This window comes from Melozone crissalis, unplaced genomic scaffold, assembly GCF_028551555.1.
Source record: "Melozone crissalis strain CALT ecotype California unplaced genomic scaffold, PUWL_Pcris_2 ptg000006l_1, whole genome shotgun sequence".
Classification (NCBI taxonomy): Eukaryota; Metazoa; Chordata; class Aves; order Passeriformes; family Passerellidae; genus Melozone; species Melozone crissalis.
In genome coordinates, this window is record NW_026535784.1 from 31720083 (window position 1) to 31740837 (window position 20755).

Consider the following 20755-nt stretch of genomic DNA (forward strand, 5'->3'; position numbering starts at 1 on the left):
AAGCTTTTGTGAAAAACATGGAATTGGCCCTATAGATCATCTCCAGTGATTTAGAGCTGTTTATTTGGATTCACCTTGGTCATGTCTCAATATTATCTTCTTTTTTTTATGTTACATATTTTAATAAATGTTCATAGAAAAATACGAGCAAGTTGCCCAGTAAACACAGCAGTGCCTTCACACAGATAAAAGATAAGCTTTTTAGTCCAAACAGGTTGAGTTAGCTGAGATGAAATAATATAAAAAAGTAAATGAAAAGGGTATAGATGGGATTCCATCTTCTATTAAAAGACTCCAGGAAACTGTTTCTGTCCCAGAATAAAATTAATTACTTGAACTGCAGGCTGAACTGAACCGTCACAAAGGCCAGTTCACTCATCCTTATCTAAAGAGACTTGTTTGCAAGCGTTTGAACCTCTGGTGAACAGCCTGATGCAGTACTAATCAAAAGGTGCGTCGTTTCCTCAGATGTGAAAGATGGAGTTTTTTGCTGAAACTGTCTGATATTCATTTCAGCCTCAAACTGCTGGTAATAGATTGCCACTAGCCAGTAAAAAGTTCACTATAAAGAATTGTATGTCCTTTCTGTCCTTGGTCACAGTTACTGTGTTATCTACAGTAGGCAATTTTCTCATGTGTTCTTCAGAAGGTCATTCAAAACCCTCTCACTTGGCAAGATGATTTGGATCTAAAAATATTATGATCTCCAGGCATTTATCTTTAGTTAAATTTCCCAGTGTTCAAAATTAGATGAAAGTCAACAAGAAAGGTTAAATTCAAACAATCTGGTGCTTATAATTTACATTATATAACCAGAGTCCAATTTTGTAATTTTTCAGGAGTTTGAACAGTCATTGTTAATAGAAATACCAAGGATACTATGCACAGAGTTCAATAAATTCCAATATATTCACTCCAAGACTATACCTGCCTCTTAGATATATATGATTCTGAATTAAATGCATATATTTTGTACTTTCTAGCTTAATTTTTCAGTAAGCAAAAAAGCAAATACCTTGGGAAGTTGAGTATTCATATTTCATCTCTAAAAAGATGCCCTCATTATGTACAAATCCTACTGCTTCTGAAGCATACACAATAACCTTGGAAAATTACATATAGAAAGAAAAACCCAACAGACATCCAGGAATATTTCTAGAAAAGGGCCTCAAGCTGTGCAAGGTTTTACAAAAGGTTTGGTGAGGTCTTTGGGTTTGTTGTTTGGGGTTTTTTAGGCCACAATTACAATATACGTATGGTACAAAAATTTCAACAGCTGTCACATTCATACTCATTCATGACTTCTTTTAAATAAATATTTCAAATTATCCCTTGATAAATCAGTTAATGTATTTTCCTATTTGCACAGGAATGGCTTACATCTAGGTTCCTTTTGAGCACACGATTGTTGAGAGCAACAGCTCTCTTTGTACACAAGTTCCAAACTTACAAATTTACTACTTCTCATAAGGACAGCATAAAGAAATACCATAAATACAATAGAGAAGGGATTCTTACAAAGACTTGCTTCAGCTAACAAGGACTAAAAGAAAATTAGAAGGAAGGATTTGCATTTTCCCATAGTCATCTGCCCTTTTTTGGCTATGAATGCTCTCCTGAAAGGAAAGTTTTACAAAGATAGAGTATTTGTGTGGTTTATACCTGGGACAAAAAACATGAAGGAAGGAGAGAAAAGATAAAAAACAATATTAGAAGTAAAAAATTTCACAGGCACAGAATATATAGCTGTTTCTCAACTATCAAAAACTATTATACACCCATCCTCTAATTTAGCCTCTTGGATTACAGTCAATCTTTAATCTTCAGGAAATAAGTGTCTGAAATTTGTCTGACTGGAGATTTTAGGGTGTTATTGGTCTATAATTTTGCTGGTTAGTGGCAGGGCAAGGTTTATTATCTATCTAATGGGCCCTCATGAAGCAGAAAACCTAGTAACCCCTTAAAGCTCATCAGATAAAAGGATTATAGACTGATGCACTATCTTTAATGAAGCTCAAGAGCACTGAAGCCTTACTTTCTGTGATGAAAATCGTGCCTGGGCAGGGAACAGAGCCCTGCACTATCCAGCCTCTGCCATTTAGAGATGGACATATGGAGAGACCAGTGTATCCAATGTGGTCATGAAACAACTGCTGAAGGAAAAAAAATATGATGCTTGCAGATTTTGATAAATTTATAATTCCTCTGGCAACATCAGTTGAAGACCCAGTCCTATTAAATATCACTGCTGTGAAACTGAATGCTGTCACATTTCTCCCAGAACTGTCATAATGCTGATGTAAAAACAGCACCATAGTTTAAAATTTTCAGCACCAACTATTTAAGGAATTCTGTTTTACTGAGTTTTACAGATTAATTTTTCGATTGTGCATAATATAAAACGTGCCTGGAAATACTTCCTTTGCTCAAACCATTCACCCCAAGAAACAAAGAAGAGTTAAGATACTGGAAAATTCCCAAATGCAATCAAATTGAGCTGTCTGTGGCTGGACTCCTGAGTTACACACTACTAGCTCCACTTTCCCAAGTGAGCATACAAAGTTGAAAAGCACTCTATTGCTAGATGAAATACACACAGCTTTGACTAAAGTGGGTGAAAAATGAGGAGACAGTGGGCAAAGGGAAATAAAAAATCCCTGATTGAGCATCATCCTTATCTAGCTCTCCCTGTCTTCACTCTTCACATCTGTTCTGCTGCAATAATTGCTAAGGCAAAGCAGACTTTAAAGTATTGCTAAAATAAATCTGTTGCAGCAGCTCCCCAATGTCTTTCATGCATTCTATCCTGCTAAGATCACCACAATGAACCATACAATCACCCTATTCTGACAGCATTGCCATAGTTCACTTTATTTAGGGACATATTGTGAAAATAGTAGTCAGGATCCTCCACCTGCACTTCATCCAACTGCCTGCTGCGTCATTGAGCCAAGTGACTGCAAGTGTATTCCCCAAGTGCCAGTCTTTCCATGGATTCTCAGTGCTTTTCTATTCCCAATTCAAAGTCTTAATTCTCTAAGTGATCCATGGCTCAGGGTTTTAGCTACTCAGTGATAGTGATTTCAGTGAAGCTTTTAGCTTTGCGATCAATGATACAATATGAGCTTTAGTCTGAAATGTTGGATTAAGCACAATAATAAAAAGCAACAACAATAAAGTGGTCTTCTCTCTTAAAAGGATATGAAGCTTTATGGTACTTCCTAAGGAAATTAAGCCAACTCATCATAGAAGAAACAATTTTGGCAGAAGTGTAGCATTATAAAAATTAAGAGATTTGTGTAAACTGTTGAGTATGTATTAGCACAGAAAGCCTGCAACAGAATGTCAAAATTAGCAGAAAAAGAATATAAATATAACATTTGTGACAAATCTATTTAAAATGGGAAAAAACAAAAGAAACACGAACTGTTTTGAAGAAAAATATTAGCACTATTTTGTTGGGCTATTGTAGATTAAAAAAATGGCTTTGAAATATTTTTATATTGTTGGTTTTTTAAAATATCCTAACCACACACAAGAAAAACTTTATTTAAAGAAGTTCAAGCGCTTTCTATAATTTAGCAAAGTGTCAATGAACAAGATATGGATGCGTAAACTAAATGTTTCCTTCTCCAAGTCTAGCTTCATAATTCTTAACAGCAAAGGCTATCAGTTATTTGTTGAAACATTTCATAGGAAATTAAGTGAAAGAAAAAGATATTTCATTTTCTCAAATAGGATTGTAGAAAATTAAATTAATTCATTCTCATCTATTTTCTTTCTACTCCAGCTATCTAAACATGAGATAACTAAGAGAATAAATAAGAGAGCTGCTAGTGTGTGCAATGACTGTTTCCCATTAAAACAGAGAGGAAAAGAGTATGTCTCAAACCCTGAAGGTGGAAGTATAAGAGTCCCTGGGGTCATGATAAATGGTTTTTAGGTGGTCCCTCAAATGGCATTAAGCACACAAAAGTTCAGATTTAAGAACAATAACAATGTAAATTAATGCAATTTGGGAGGCTTACTTATGTCAAGAAGAATGCCACTTACAAGGAGTCAACTGAAAGAAGCACTACAATATTTTAGAGGGAAGGGATCCTGCTTTGCAGTTTCTGATGTGAGTCTCACTAGGAACACCAGTGATATGGGGTAGAGTGGAAATAACTGGATAGAGTACAATGATCGCATAAATTACACAGAGTGGAAGAATAATAATTTTTCCTGCCATATTCATGAATGCTTTCTGAGCATTCCCCTTGAAACAAAGGCCCATCGTCTATGAGCTTACATTCAAAGTGCAGATCTGCAGCGTTCCATTAAGGTCTCACAAGCTTCTCCTACAGGTGGAAAGCACCTTTCATGAGGAGTTTCCAAAAGGCTTCTAGGGGCTTTTACAGCAGTTAAACCCACCATTCCTTTTCATTTTCATTCTCCAAGATAATGGAGAATGATTTTTTTATTATGTTTGGTTAAAGCTGTTAGTATTCAAACATGGAAATTTCAACTAGGTGAATCTTCTAGGAGAATTATAGTCTCCATACCTCTACCCTTCAAACAGAAGGGTATGAGTGAAAAATTCCTCAAATCAGCATCCTAAAGGTATTCTTAGAAACTCTGATGACCTTAACTCTGATATTATTTATAAACAATCATAACACCTAGAGCTAATAAAATCATACTAAGGAATAAGGCAATTGGGCTCCACAGAACTCACTGAAAGTATTTAAAGATTGAATCTGTCCTGTAAGTAGTTTAAGTGGTTTTTTTGCATTTGTCATAATGAGATGGACCAACCTGCTCCTACACTTGGTGTATCTTAATGTGAGAAATGACTGGCTTTATAGAAGGATGCCAGGAAAACACAAGAAGCACAAAGCACAAATGCTTTTTCCAGAAAGACAGCTTATAGAACAATAAAAAGTATTTCTGCTGCTCTTGATTGGAAAAGTTCAAGTTTCTTCTTGGAAAACCAAAAGCATCCTATCAAACTCCAGTCACAAACAGCTTGTCTACTCAAACTGGAACCAAAACAATCAAATGCACTATATTTCATAACTGTCATTATTTTTTTAATAACTTTAAACTTTTCTCCCTTAAAAAACCCAAAATAAAAAAACACACAAAACATCTTACTTATCTTTAGTAAAAGAATAAATTATGTGTTAAGCAGAGGCATTACTTGCTAATTAAAACAGTAATTAATTGCTTTGAAAAATCTATTTTCCTCTACAAAACCAGGAACACCTTTTCTCAGAGTTATTAATAGGTAATGACAACTGGAAATCAAGGAAAGACACATGGTCAGTGGTATAGGCTGTACAAACTACACATTCAGGCCTCAAAGAAACAAATAAGGGAACAGAATGACTCATCATGTAACTCCATATGCTGCAGGAATTAATTTTTATTGCATTCTGTGATGAGGCACCTAATCAAATAACTAACCTATAAGTATCTTCAAAGATGATGCCTCTTATCCCAGTCAAAATATATTTAAAATAATTTATTAATAATCAATGGAGCAACAATCTCTCGCTAGCTCTTTCAGTTGTAACTTCACATACTGTGAAAGTGCGAAAAAAGGATTTAAATTTATCATTGCTCATTAAACCTGCAAAAGGCTGTGTTAATTGGATGTCACTCTAATTCACTTACATGTTTTCTGACAACAAAGACCGTATGATTTAAGTTCCACTGATTCTAAAGTCATTATTTACTGACTTCACTGAAGTTCATAGGCTGAAGTTAAATCAAGAGTGGTAAGAACTACCCGTGAGAAAGGAAGAGGATCAAAGAAACACAATTACTCTAAATTAGGAGGAGAGAGAAAAAAAAAAAAAAGAAAGTGTAGAACATACACTAATACCTTTAGTGTTTTTGAAGCTAACTGGGATGCCCCACCTACACTGGACCCTCTCTTCCACTCACACCTTTCCTATCACAACAGTCAGAACATTTGAGACAAAACATGCTTAGATCTGACTAATTGTGTTACTGACAAAGTATGTTCTTTACAAAATAAATTATTGATTTGACATGTTAGAAGCTCTACAAAGCAAACCAAACTATTTCTAATTCACTTTTAAAACAAAATAATTGGAAATATAAGTGAGATGTTATTTTATCAGCCCTGTGTTACAGAGATCATGAAAGTGTTAGATTAAGACACACTAGGATCTTGACCAGAACATCATAGAACATTTATGTGAAAAAGAGTGTGACCAATGAAAGAACAGCTTCCAGTGTGAAATGGATATTGAGAGATTATCCTGCATGCAGTGCATGACAAAACAAGTCTATCAGAGGCAGCTGGGATATGATGCAAATGCATTGTAATTGTCTGTGGGTATGTGAGTGACAGATGGCTGCATTGAGTGGAGAGATAGAAATAGTGTATTCTATTCAGGAGTAAAGCGAATACAATAAAAGTAGAAGTGTAATTTTTTGCAGCTGCAAAGGCTTTTTGACAGCAATTTGCTTCCAATCACTTTCAAGTAACACATGACTAGGACAGTAAACATCATTAAAAAAATTGACTAGTCATCAGGAATAATAAATTAATAGAATAATTTATTGTTCACACCCATCTATGCCTAATACAGGCACCTAAAATATGTGACTTGAGACAGCACTCTGAATGTTAATGTGTCAGATGTGATGCTGAAATCCATTCTTTAGTGTGTGGCTTAGACAACGATTTTCAGACAAGAAATAGTACTGGAAAGCGCAGTGACTGGAATAACTTCAGTGGTATTTCTCAACCATTTGCCAATTAATTTCATCAACACACTCTTTTTACAATGAACTTTAGAATTAATAAATTAAATCAGATGTTAACTTGAGGTACTGCAAGCATGATTTGAAAGTTATAGACAACCTGTGTATTAAAAGGAAAATACCTGTGGAAAAAGGCTTAAATTTAATATTTGTCCTTCCAAGGACATTTAATACATGGTTGCTGATCTCTCTGAGAACTCCTTAGTCCATTTTAAACAATTTAATGGGGTGATAATTTTATACAGGGAGAAATCTGTATTCACAGGGAAGTGGCTGTGACTGAAGCACCACTGCAACCCAGCAGTGGAACTTCTCCCTGCTGTCACAGTAGCTTCTGCATACAGATGTGGACAAGATGATCTTTGGTAGCAGTCTATAAACCTGTCCAGCCCAAGGGACCCTTAAATCCAGGCTGTTGCCGTTTTCTGTAGAGTGAAAAAAGTGAATGCCTGCTTGAGAAGAAAATGCTGCAGTGGCATGACTCTGAGATTGACCATAGACTCTCTCACAGATTTTTTTGCCTCTGCAGCAGCTTCTGTAGCACCAGTTGCCAACCTCTGGTGCTTGAAAACAAAATCAGCAGTATAGGCTGTGCAAATCCACTCTTGTGCTTTTCCCATGCTGGATTTAAAACTACATCTAACCAGATAACTGAGATTACCATAAAGGGATCAACTTGTTCCCAGCCAATTGAAGAAAATAAATTTACATGATAATATCTGCATATGTTTATAAACAAAATCTGTCTAGATACAGAACTGATCAGAGGTGTTATAAACTCTCAATAACAGCAGTAAGACCAGCACGGCTTTTGGGGGTTCTAAAGAATCAATAGCAAGTCAAATGAAGAACTTCAAGTATTCAGGGGTTCAAAGCCTACAGTCTTCATTCACACTTTACACAGATCATTGTAAAAAACCGACATTGAATTCAAAGGATGGATGATTTATTAAAGGAAATTTAAAAGTTTTTAGAGACCTCTGGATTTTATTCTAACTTGTCAAAGGTTTTTTTGCGTGCAAGTAGAAGAAAACATTGGCAATGTCACTTTCTCATTATCTTTTTTTAAGCTTTAACTTTCATAAATTACCTAAAGTGGAACTAAAATTTAAAAACATAAGCAAAGCCAATGAACAAGTAAGTGATCTTGATTTCAAAATGCATACTTTGAGTACCTTGCTCTTCAGTGGAATCCTGCCTGCTCATATCCTGAATTTATAATGGAAATTTAATCCTGCTTTTAAGCTATTAATTGTACATGTAATTAGCCTAGGATCAGGTGGACATTGTGGAGCTTTACCACAGCAAGAGTATTGCTTCCATTGTGAAAAACAATATTTGCAGTTTTCATCAGAGAGGAACATCAACCCCCAGCCATGAAATTCTCCTTACAGGTACATCTCAGAAGAGGTAATGCATTTATTCAAATAAATGAAACACTATACTCATTCTGCCTTATTTAAGAACATGTTTCTTCTGCATGGCTCAATGAGTTATATTCTTAATACTGTGACAAAAATACCAGAAAAATCTTTAATATTTTAAATCAGGATGTTTTAAAATATCAAGCAATGATAATGAGTGAAACAAAAAAGTAAAAACACAGTCTTAAATAATTTTATCCAGTTAGTTGTCAAATATACCATAATACAGCTCTCCTTTTTTTCACCGGAAAAAAAACCAACCGACCCAAAATCCAGAAAAATATCTTTTTGTGTCAATTTGTACTTGGGGAGCACAAAGAGACGTCTGAAATAACTAACTTTTTTTTTTTTTACATTATTAACAAGTGATTGAAGAGCAAATCAGACTTTGCTAGCCATTATGGTGGTCACTGTTCTCACAGTATTTTTTTTTTCATGTTACTTCTGTATGTATAACTAAATACGCATCACAGTTCTTTTGGGGTGTTAAAGTGAGCAAATATTAACTAATACTTCAGAAAGGTATACTATAAATTATCTAGTAACTGCTCAAAGTTTCACCATTACTTTTAACACAAGGGCCAAATCAAATCACTTTGGGCATATTCCTCAGATTAAAAACTAGTATTGCCATGAAATTAGTTTTTGTCATACAAGTAGATCAGGTCAGCTATTTTTACATTCTCATGCTTTATTACTAATTTGAAATCTTCAGTGTTTTAGAGATTTTGCTAAAGTACTTTTGGTAAATGTCAGTTAATGGGATTATAATGAGAATTTGAGTAAATAATAATTCTACTTAAGAAAAAAAGAATAAGAATTAAAGTCTAATTTAGTAAGATTGAAAAGCTTTGCCTGTTTGCAAATTCAAAACACAGGAAACTAGTAAACAAAAACATATTTTATTTCCTATTTGGTAAATTCATATTACAACACTAAGTATCCAATACCTAAATCATAATTAAAATATCAATTGTATTGGAAGCAAAAAGAATGAAGATTGGGATAGATATTGCTGTAATTATCAGCAAAGTTTACTGCTTAAGAAATCTGTGGCTGTGGACACGAAATAAATATAAAATTCAATATAAGACCAATTTTATCTGAATAACAAATCCAGGTTAGGGGCCAACATCACAGATTGAGATTCTTGAGACATACTATCTTTATTTCATAATCAGTACAGACAAAAGAAAGACACATGACTAATTAAGTGGATGTTCTCAAATGCTCTCTTGTATAGAAAATATAATTTAACTAAAGCATTCACATGAGCACAAGATACATTCTTTGCAGGATTGTTGTGCTTTTAGATAGTTGTTTGATATATCTAGCCATCAGAGGCATTTTCCTCATCCTCATAAACCTCAGAATCCCTGTGAAACACAAGGCAATTAGAGCTCAAGTCATTCACCTTATACAGGCATGAAATGCCATCTGAAATTCATCTGGATACCTTAGACAACCTCCCCTATCAGCTCCTGAAGTCAACAGCTCTCCTACAGGCCCTATGTCACATTTACCAGCTACATGTGGACATCCTAGATCTCAGATGATACTTCTGAGCTGGCAAGAAAAAACCAACACATTACTGGACTCAAGAAGCACAAAGCCTTCCTGCACCATTAATGGATCGGATAGAAATGCTGCCAAAATGCTGCCCAGCACATTTGAGGAAATTCTCAGCTCCTCAGAACAAGACCAGGTCTCAGGGATTAGGTGTAATAATGCACACATTTTCTTATTAAAATTTTAAATCATATTCATACAATAAATATGAGTCTGTCCTCAGCTGCTGTGATGGTTTTTTTCCCAGCTGTGACAGACAGGGTGTCCAGTGATGTGGAAGAACACAAGGAAGATGAATCTCACAGCAGAGACTGCGGAACAGAGAGTGATCTCCTCAGCCTTCTCTTTTGTCAGCAAGCACATGAGCCACCAACTAACTGAACAAGGCACCAGATACTGTAATATCAGCAGTCTTAGGAAGAAATGAGCATGAGCATCCAGGACCTCAGAGACAGTCTTGCTGCTCTTTGTCCAAGACAGCCACCAATTCAAAAAAACACCAAAGTTCTGTCCATTAATTCCAGATTTTCCAATACTTCAGGTATTACAATAAACCAGGCTCCATGTAATAATGTCAAAGAGTTATTCATAGCTTGTTTTCTAAAAAAACCCCAATCACAAACACACACAATGGGCTACTGATATTCTGCAACAAAAGTTCTTTTGTCTTCATTGACCCTTTGTGAAACACACTCCGACTGCAGCAGCTTAAAACTTCACATTAAGACTGTGAGATGAAAAGGGCTTGATCTCCTCATTAAATTCTAGGTTTTAGGTAATACAAGATAGATGAGAGTATTCAGTGAGCTTCATATTACATCTATTTAACACATAGATGTTTAATGGTCTGAATTTGAGTTCTCTCTGCTGCAGAAAAGGACTATGAAATCTCAGCAGAAATTCCAGTTGGTCATCCCAAAGGTGAGGAATGTCCAACATGAACCCTAAACCTAATAAATTACAAAACTCATTTTTCATTGAGTTTCATGAGGCAGGACCACCAACAAAATAAACAGGTACATTCAGTGTATACATCAAAGCCCCTGACACTTGAAATGCCTCATTTTCACTATTTGTAATGCATTAGTACCACAAGATCCTATGGTGGGCACTACAGTTGGGTGTGCATCATTTTGTAATAGTGACTTTCAAAGTCCCCATGCCCCTGAGTTTTTTGCTAATTTAGTTCTAAGTTCTCTTGTCTTGTGTGAGCCCACACAAGTCAGTTTCTTGTGTGCAATGCACATAACCTGGAAGATCTGGCTATGTAACCCAAAGAATACATGAGAATGGATCTTCCAACCAAACCTGAAATGGCTTTTGGAGGAGTTTGAAAGAGACAATGTTTCACCTGAATGATGGATTTAGCTGGCTTTAAAGAAAAGTTTAGATAGAAACTATCGATGAGAACAGAGGACAGCAACTGCATGGGAGAGTAACCCCTAAATAAAGCAGAAAGAAGCACAAATCAAAAAGAAAGCCAAGGCAAGACAAGGTCACAAATCAGATTATTGGAGATCTGCAAATGGAGCTCAGTGACTTGACTTCTACATATCTAGGTCATGCCACTTCCGAGGCAATGAACAGATAAACCAATTATAGGGGATTTTTCAGAATTTTGCATCAGTAATTAAGGGATCCAGAATATAAAATCCACTTTCCTCAAGTAGGAATGTCACATAGGAAGTGCCCTGCACTTTCCTCACAATTAGGTCACTAAAATAGGCTGTGGCTGAAGACCCTGACAATCTTTCCACTAGTAATTCAGAAGGGGTACACCTTTCACACAAAAGTATTCAGCTTCAGATATACTACTTCTAATTAAAATAAATTTTATTCTGTAAATTAAGCCTTTTTTCACAGTTGCTACCTGAATCGTCCTGTCTCACAATTTGTCACCTACTGTCTTTTTATTTGTCATACTATTCTTTGTTACTAAAATACAAATTACCATCATCTCTGCATCAATAAGTGTAACACCCATAGTTTTTCAGCCCTTAGAAATGACAGATTTATCAATCAATATTTTGCTCACTAATATATATCCTTTATTCACTACTTTTTCAAAACAAATATTGTAGGTATCAATAGTTCTTGCAAAAATTTATTCTTTTTCTTTCATTGGCTGTTTGTAGGATAAGTTTTTTTGTGGATGAGGATCAAACAGCAAACACATTTATCCAAATATCTTTACAGAGGCAATCATCTCTCTCAAAGCATACAGCAGCTTACATTATTTATATGTTGGTGGTCAGGGTCATGCTGCCAAGTCATTCTTAAGTTCTCACTCTTAAGTTCTTCCTCAAAGAAAAAAAAATTAAGCATTAAATAATTCAGATATTATTGAAGTGAAATTGGAAGACTTCTTGGGCAAATATCAAAGTAATCTAAGGCTGGTATGTGTAGAAAACATACCGTGCAATGACATGAGCAGAGTTATTATTTTGGGAACACTTCTGTTTGCACTGCAAAGTTTAATAGACCATGACTGTGAAATTAGATGTCTTCCACTTGCATTTTTCTTCCTTCCACCTCTTTGCAATTCTGAACCTTCCTCTTTTGAATAAAATTTCTTAATTATTATTTGACATTACTTGCCTCCCAAGTGTAATTAAACAAAATTAAAACAAATGCAAAGATAGATAAGCCTTGAAATGATGTGCAAAAACAATGGAAAAATTTGTTGAGAACAAATTGCTCAAGAACCCTGTACTTAACAGGCAGTGCATGCTTACTTGTAAAACAGCATGGTATAGTCCAAAAGACAGTATTTCAAGTCTAAAAATTAAGGCCAGGAGGGAGGACAGCAATACTGTAATATAAAATCTTTTGTTCTCATAAAAGATTATTCTTGATGGTTTTTAATGACATCCTTATTAGCTGCAAATGCAAATTTTCTTGGGGGAGGTATGGGGGGAACTAAGAAAAGAAAGAAGTAATTTTTTTATTAATTTACTCTCAGCACTATGCTGAGCCTGACCTCAAGATGAGACACTCTCCTCTTCTATGGCGTGTCACTTGCAGTGTTCATGTGTTACTTTGCCTTCACCAAACCTTAATTGCAGAGTTTTTGACTTCACCAGTGAAAACTAAGGCACAGTTCGGGATATACAAGTAAACAATTTTGCTTTTCAGTTCTGTATGATAGAACAGATTGTGATAGAAGTGACCTTAAAGAAAATCTAGTTACAATCCTCTTGCCGCGGACAGGGACACCTGCCAGTAGATCAAAGCCCCATTCAACTTGACCTTGAGCACTTCTAAGGATGCAGCATCCATAACAGGTCATTTCAGTGCCTCACCACCCTCAGAGTAAAGAATTTCTTCCTATTATCCAACCTAAACCTATTCTCTTTCAGTTTACAACCATTCTCCTTTGTCCTGTCACTGCAAGCCCTTGTAAGAAGTCTTCTCCAGCGCCCTGGCCGGCCCTCTTTAGGTGCTGGAAGGTTGCTCTAAGATCTCCCTGCAGTCTGCTCTTGTCCAGGCTGAACAACCCCAGCTCTCCCAGCCTGTCCTCATTCAGGACGTGCTCCAGGCCTCTGATTATCTTTGCGGTCATCTTCCAGAGCCAGCCAAGCAGCATCATCTCTTGCATATATTTTCTTATATCTTCATGTTCTGCTTCCCTGAATGATCTGATCACCAGCTTCAAGACCAAAGACACTTGAAGGCCAATTTAGCTATTGGCTCAGACCAATACAAGGCCTAATATTTAGATTCTACCCTATTCAGCAATATTCACAAGCCAAAGGAAAGCACGTGATCTCACTGCATAGAAGAGTTTAGGTACTATCACAAAGCAGAATGAAGAATGACTTGCTTCATAAGCATTCACCAGAACTGATGAAATTCAGACCCCTTAAAAAAACCAACCAACCAACCAACCCCCAAAATCAAAACACACACATACACAGGATAACTCTTTCCCCTCCAGATACATCTCAGGACTCACACCCAGAAACACTATATTGTGTCTATATTAAGTAAATAACAGTATTTTTGTAAAAAAAATGGACGAACTGTGACAAAGCCTATCTTTGTCACACTTTTATTCTCTATACACATGTACAGATTTTTTTCTGAAGTAGGTGGGATACCAAGATTCAAACTCCTGTCTTTCTGGATTTAAACCAAAAATTACTCTAAACCTTGGATTAAAGGGGAACCTGGACTCAAACATTTCTTGGTTCTTCTGTTGCTTATGCAAACATATCCCATTTATTCAATAGCCCTGCACAGCAGGCCAAAGAGATAAGCATGCCTTTCCTTTTCAGGCAGTCCAGCTTTTCAGCTTTCCAGGCTGTAACTCCACAGATTAGCACAAGACAACCTTCTATGTGTAAAGCAGAACAGCAACCTCTCATATTCCCCGAAAGTTTCCTCAAGACACTAACAGAAAGGCCAGCTGGTGATGTTAAATGTTGTGAGTTCAATAAACTGTGCACTTCAGGAAATTACTTCACTAAAATGGATGGTTTTCTGCTCCTAATGCTGACCATATCAAAAAGGAAAATGTTAGTAGTCCTGTCTCATCAGTTTTGTAATAAAGTTGCTTGCTTTGGTAACCTTTAGCCTTACAAAGAGCTTCAAAAATATCTCTCCCGTGTTTTCTGTTCAATAATAAATCTGACAACAATAAATGGGCCCTGTTAGCTGTCCAGAGTCTTTTAAATCACAGCCCTAAATAAAACAAAAGATTGGGCTAGGAAATAAGATTAACAGAATGAAGTGAGTCTCATTTAAAAAATTAAGCAACCATGGCTAGAATTCCTTCTCTTAATGGAGTGGAAGGCTCTAGCACACTATGGGAGACTAAAATAACCATAAATACTTACACCATTTCTTGCAAAGCCTTAATAACTCCTTTGTTTGCAGCAGCTCTTTGCAAATTATGCAGCATAAAAGAGAATTATAATGAACCTTTTATTCCATATTTATTTCTGATCTTCAGCTGTAGAGGCTTGGAGCTGTATTCAGGTGACAGGTTTATAAAGCTGTGCTAATGCATGGTCTCGCAGTTCTATGAGTATGACCCTGAACTTTTGCAGAACACATTGTTCTGAATAACCTCATATTTTCCTTTCCATATCTGGCTCCCAACATTTACCTTGAATTTATTATTTCAGTTTGGGGCCATCTAATTCCAGATACTTTGAGTCCCAAAATTTTTGGCTACTGTGAGGGGAGGACAAACTCATGTTTTACTCCTAGAATTATAATGCAATTGCACTTGGCCACCATCTATCTGCCTCCAGTAAGTACTTCCAGTCTAACAGTAGCATCTCTTTCCATTACTCTACTTAAGTCAAGCTGAATGTCTGAAAATGAAGAGTTTTAACCACTTGTAACAGTATAAATTTGTGTAAGATCAGGCATCTCACCAGCCTGAATTGTTTCCAGCCACTCATATCCTGTCTTTCATTCCAGCAAATGGAAAACAGATGTAAAACTTTAAAGAACTCTCCTCTGCTATACTCTCTTTTTTTTTTTTTTTTTCCTGTGAGAAAAGGCAAAGGCTTCTCATCTATAAGGATTTAATGTCTGAACACAGACATTTACAAATCAGGTTTCACTTGTACAAGCTGTGAATTTTAGCATCTTTACCATCAGTTGGTAGTGTCAGCCAGCCTAACCCTGAGACCTTTACCTCCTCTCTTTGTCCTCTCTACTCCCACATTACTGGCTGACTACTTTCCTTTACAAAAGCATTACTGGGAAGAATTTTGCCACCTTAAATTCTGTCCAGAACTTATTCCCAAATAAGTTGTCTGCCAGCTTTAAACCTACCAAAAATTAGAGTTCTCACTATTCATTCTCTAAAACTTTCAATCTATTTTATCAGTACAAAACTCCATCATCTTTGCAAAGACAATGAAAATCCAACCATACTGCTCATAGCCAAGGTTGTAACAACCATTCATAAATTATGAATTACTTCAAATCAAAACTATGTATGTAATATATCTAAAAGTCCAATATCCTTCTTCTTTACTGGTCATAATGATGCTTTCATTGCATCACTATTTCCTAGATTTATTTTTCTTTTCAATAAGTCACTTTCTCTGTAGCAGAGATACTGGAACAAAGAGAAAGAACAGTTCTGCTAATACTTCCACAAACAAGGCATATTACACTTAACTTTTCATTTAAGAGCCCCTATGACTGTGGAAATTGCACTCTGGAAATAAAACAAGGATCAAAAATTGCTAAAATTAATTAGATCACAGAAAAGCATCTGTTTAGAATCTGATAAAGTAGGGGATGAAATGCAGATTTTTTCTGGAATGTTTCTCAGTGTCTGCCAGAAAGGAAAGTAATAGCACAGGAGACAGTAGTCCACATTCCAGATCCAGGGTGAACATTACACTACAATTGCTAATGAACTAAACATAAACCTGTGAGAAGTTGCTACACAGTTTAGGATTTTGTCTGAGAAGTAACTGGCATTTTAACATATGTTTTTTGAAAACTGATTTAAACAAGAAAAACAAAACCAGCTTCAATGTCTTCTAAAAAGAAAAAAAAATAGGCTAGAAATATCTTCCTTTGGCTTGTGATTATTGTTGCTCTGCTGTTTAAAAAGTGAAATCAAGTCTTTTTAACCAATTCTCTTGTTTCATATACATCTACTGATGCAAAGGATCATTAGGCACTCCCAAATGATGAGGAAGTCAAGATCATGTTAGAAAGATTATTGATGTGACATATTTATTTTTCCCTTGATATTTGCTGCAGAATAACTAATCCAAGAGTCTGCACATCAATATTTTCATTTTACATCCATGAATGCAGCCAGCCTGTATCATCAATTGCACATCAATTGTTCAGGGTACATGCCAAGAAGAGGCCACAAAAAGATATTAATTACTTTTTGCTCTAATTTGCACTAATGCCATCTAACAGTGATGCCTTGCACTTCATAGATTATAGCATCTTCAATACTCATTCAGTTACAGTAACTCATTTAGTAACCTTAAGCACTATGCAGGACAATTAATGTGTTAATATTTCATGAAAACATGTGGTTAATTAGGAATTTATTGCTTTAGGGTTGGGGGCTTTTCTTGGTTTCATCTCTGCGTGCAGGCTGTGAGCAATGGTTCCTGGGAACCACACTGACTGCCACACAGCATGGGCAGAACAATGCTGGATGGTTTTGGTGTTTACATAAAGCAGCTAGAGCAAGTAGTGATGTGACTGTCCTCTAATCACATATACCAATATACATGGATTATACATTTAAGAGTGATAAAGGCTATGAGCTAAATAAAGCTGCCTCTCTTGCACACAAATGACCACATTTGCATTCATCAAACTGCTCCCTGATGCTTACATGTCATGGGCCAAGCCTGGAGAGCCCCAAACTGGGGTTACAGGAGTCACCTGCCACACCCATCCCAGCAGAAATTACTGGCTGTGCATGTCAGTGATGCTGGGCACAAACAGAAACCTTTCCCTTAGCTCTGCAAACACAGCTCAGTCACTTTGTAAAACACTAAGTGAGCACACAAGCTTCAGCAAAGAGCAGCTAAGAGCTGCAGTGAGGTCCATAAACCAGGAATACCCAAGAGTGTTCTAAGACTGTGTTACCATGCAGCATCACAGTCCTTTACACAGACTGCTGAAATCACTTAAGAATGTGCTGCCTCTTTTAAACAAATAGTTGACTCAGTAGTCCTCTGATTTTTCTTGGCAATTTCTTTTTAACTTGCTTATGCAGGCACTGTGAAAGTATGAGCTCTCCATTAAAGCCATCATAAACAACATTTCCAGCCTGACCCCATTAATGAGCTCTGCATTCATGTAAAGGATTGTTAGGTGTTAGTGGTTTATCAGGATGAATGAAAAAGTGATTGTTTTAATGGTTCTAAAATCCAGCAGAAAGAAATGCTAGTGAAGTTTTTCTCCAAAGTTAGATACTTTAAAAGTCCAAAACTTTAACAAAGGGCATTTCTGTGTTTATGCCTGTGTGTGTATTTGTATGCAAGGGTAGGAGTAGGAAATACTCTCAAGCACTGAAATATGTGTATCTAGCATGCATAAATTAATGTTATAGGGCTTTTGTATGCATGCCAGGAATGGTACAAGCAGGAAAAATGACATTAATATGTTTTATTTGATTAGTATTGGCATAAAAACATCACATTACCATTTGTTTCCTTTATGAAACCCAAGACTTAAGTGGAAATCTAACATAATATATTTGCACCCAAGGAAAGTAAGCATGCAAGTTAGTACTAAAATAACAGTTACAATAAAAATTATAAAAAATACCTTTTACTTTGAAATATTATCTGCAGTAAGAATATTTTTAGGGAAAATATGCAAAAAAGGAAAACATGCTTTCTGATGAAAACCATGATTTTAATCTCATCTGTTTATGCAAGATGTCAAAGTTATTACACTTGAAAGAAGAATAAAATTATTATATTATATTATAATTATTCTATTCCTTTTCTCCTACTTTGTGTACCATTATGACATTTAGATACATATTTGATGATTTTAAGCACAACTAATATTTCCCACGCAATTTTTATTTAATGCAATAAAGAACACAAAATGCAACATTTCCTCCAAGTACCTTCTGAAAAACAACTGTAATATCACATTAATATTCAGAGCTCTGACATTCAGTATTCAAATGTTTTTATCCCTGGTTCCTTTTCAAAAGCAAGACATGGGCTCTTGCTATCTTGCCACAACACCTTGGACCCACAGTAACCTCCCTTCACTCTCATGCCACCACTTCACATGACCACTGCATTTTGTTTACTGATGCTTCTCTCCTGTACACTGAGCATCCTGCCAGCCTGGCTACTCACCTTTCCAAGGGCTGCAAAACCTCACCCACCAGACTAAGAAAAACCTGGCATACATTACATTTGCAGTTCTTCAGATAATTCAGTTAGTTTGAGTGTTGGATTTTTTTGCATGCAAGTTTAGCCCTAACAAGAGAGCTCAAGAAGTTCAGTGGAGAAAATCCTTCTCTTCTTTGTCACATGAAAGAATAAATAAAAATGCTTAATACTTTTTAAAAGTGTAGTCTATATACTAAAACCCGGCAGGATTTTAGCCACCTATTTTATACCTTTATATTGTTGTTAATGAGAATTAGCATGGAGAAAACAAGAGAGGCTCATATTTTCAGCCAATTAGCATCTGACAGATAACACAGTATGAATTCAGTTTGCAGCCCTAAATTGTAGCAAAGAAAGTGCTTCTGACATCAACATCCCTGAAATAAGCCTCAAGGCAAAGTTAATTTTTAAGCATAGTTAAATCAGATGCTAATATATAACACAGTGCATGCCAGACACTGTTTTTATTATTTTAATCAAATTACTGTCCTAACAAAAAGCCTGATTAGTAAACAAGGTTTGTGGTTTAGAAATTTTAATTTTTAAAAGTGTACTTCTTGTTAGACAGTGTATTTTAGATTCCTTTCAGTGCTGCTGGCTAATACATACAGGACCCAGTATCAACAAATTCTTTCTACAGGTTAGAAAATTCATTTTCCCCAGAAAAACTGAGAAATGTCAAGAAACAGAGTATAGATGTATATTATTCAGCTGAATAAGGTATACTAAAAGTAATGACAGATGCTTTTATACACAGAACTACTCTAAAATAGTGCCCTCAGCTAAGGTAAAGGCAGGGGGAGGAGAGAAAGAGGAGGAAGAGAAGCCCAAAACTTCAAGCATGTACATTTAAAGAGAGTAATTCATTTAGAAGAAACTAAAAACACTCCAAAATTCATTACACATAGGCTATATACACTAAGAAAAAAACACCATGTAAAACTACCCAAAATATCTGGCTCAGATACAAACTCTTATTTATACATTAGTTTTCTGTGGTAGTGAAATTATTTTCTCTGGGATCAGAGGCAGTGTTTTCATTAGAAAGTCAATACTTTCTGTTTTCTGGTTTTAAAATGGTCCAACCAATGGTCCTGTATTGGGTTTGCATGGCCAAGCTTTATTAGCAGGAGCGCTACAGGGGTGTCTTTTGAGAGAAGCTGCCAGAAGCTTCCTCCATGTCCAGGAGAGCCTATCCCTGGCAGTTCCAAAGATAGAAGTGCCACTGACCAAGGCCAGGCCAATTTAATGGAGAAGTGGTGGTAAGGCCTCTATGATAACAGACTGGCCTTCTCCTGGGCTGCTGCTGGATTTCTGCCTCCCCATGGTCCTGCAGGGGCACAGCTGCTTCTCCGTAACTCTTACCAGAGACCCCAGGGGAACCTCAGCTCCAGTGCCTGAAGCACCTCCTGCCCCTCCTTCTCCACCACCTTTGGTATCTGCAGATTTCCCTCTCACATTTTGTTATCCCACTCTTCCCTGGCTGCAATTACATCTGGGAAATAATTTTCTTTTCTTTCTCAAATCTGTTGTCACAGAGGAGTTATTCTCAATTCCTGGTTGGCTTGGCCCTGGCCAGCAGCGGCTCTGTCCTGGAGCCAGCTGCCCTAGGCTCTGCTGGACATGGAGGGAGCCTCTGGCAGCTTCCCACAGAAGCCACCCCTGCAGCCTCCTGCTACCAAAACCTGGCCATAAAAACCAATACAACACACAAGAGAAAAACCGAAACAAGATAAATGTTTGGATATGCCATTAAAAGGTTCCCAAGAAGCATAGGCTTTAGAAATATCGGCTAGCTCAGCTAACCCATTTTCCATTTTCTCCCGTGTCTCCCTTCATTTTAGGGTAAATCAATAAACTATCTTCAGCCAGAATACTATTCCTGCAAAACAGAACTCTTAAAACATTGAACACCTATAATAAAACTAAAATGCTAAGTCTATATCATACCTGAAAATGCAATTTCCAAGAGCTCCCAGCTTGTTTTCTCAACATGCAGAAAAACAATTTTCATCCATTCTTATTCCTAACCACATTTTCAAGAGGTACACAACTTATGCACAGCTCAGTTCTACTATTATGATAGAGCATCATGCAGTGTCATTTTATACCAGGAGC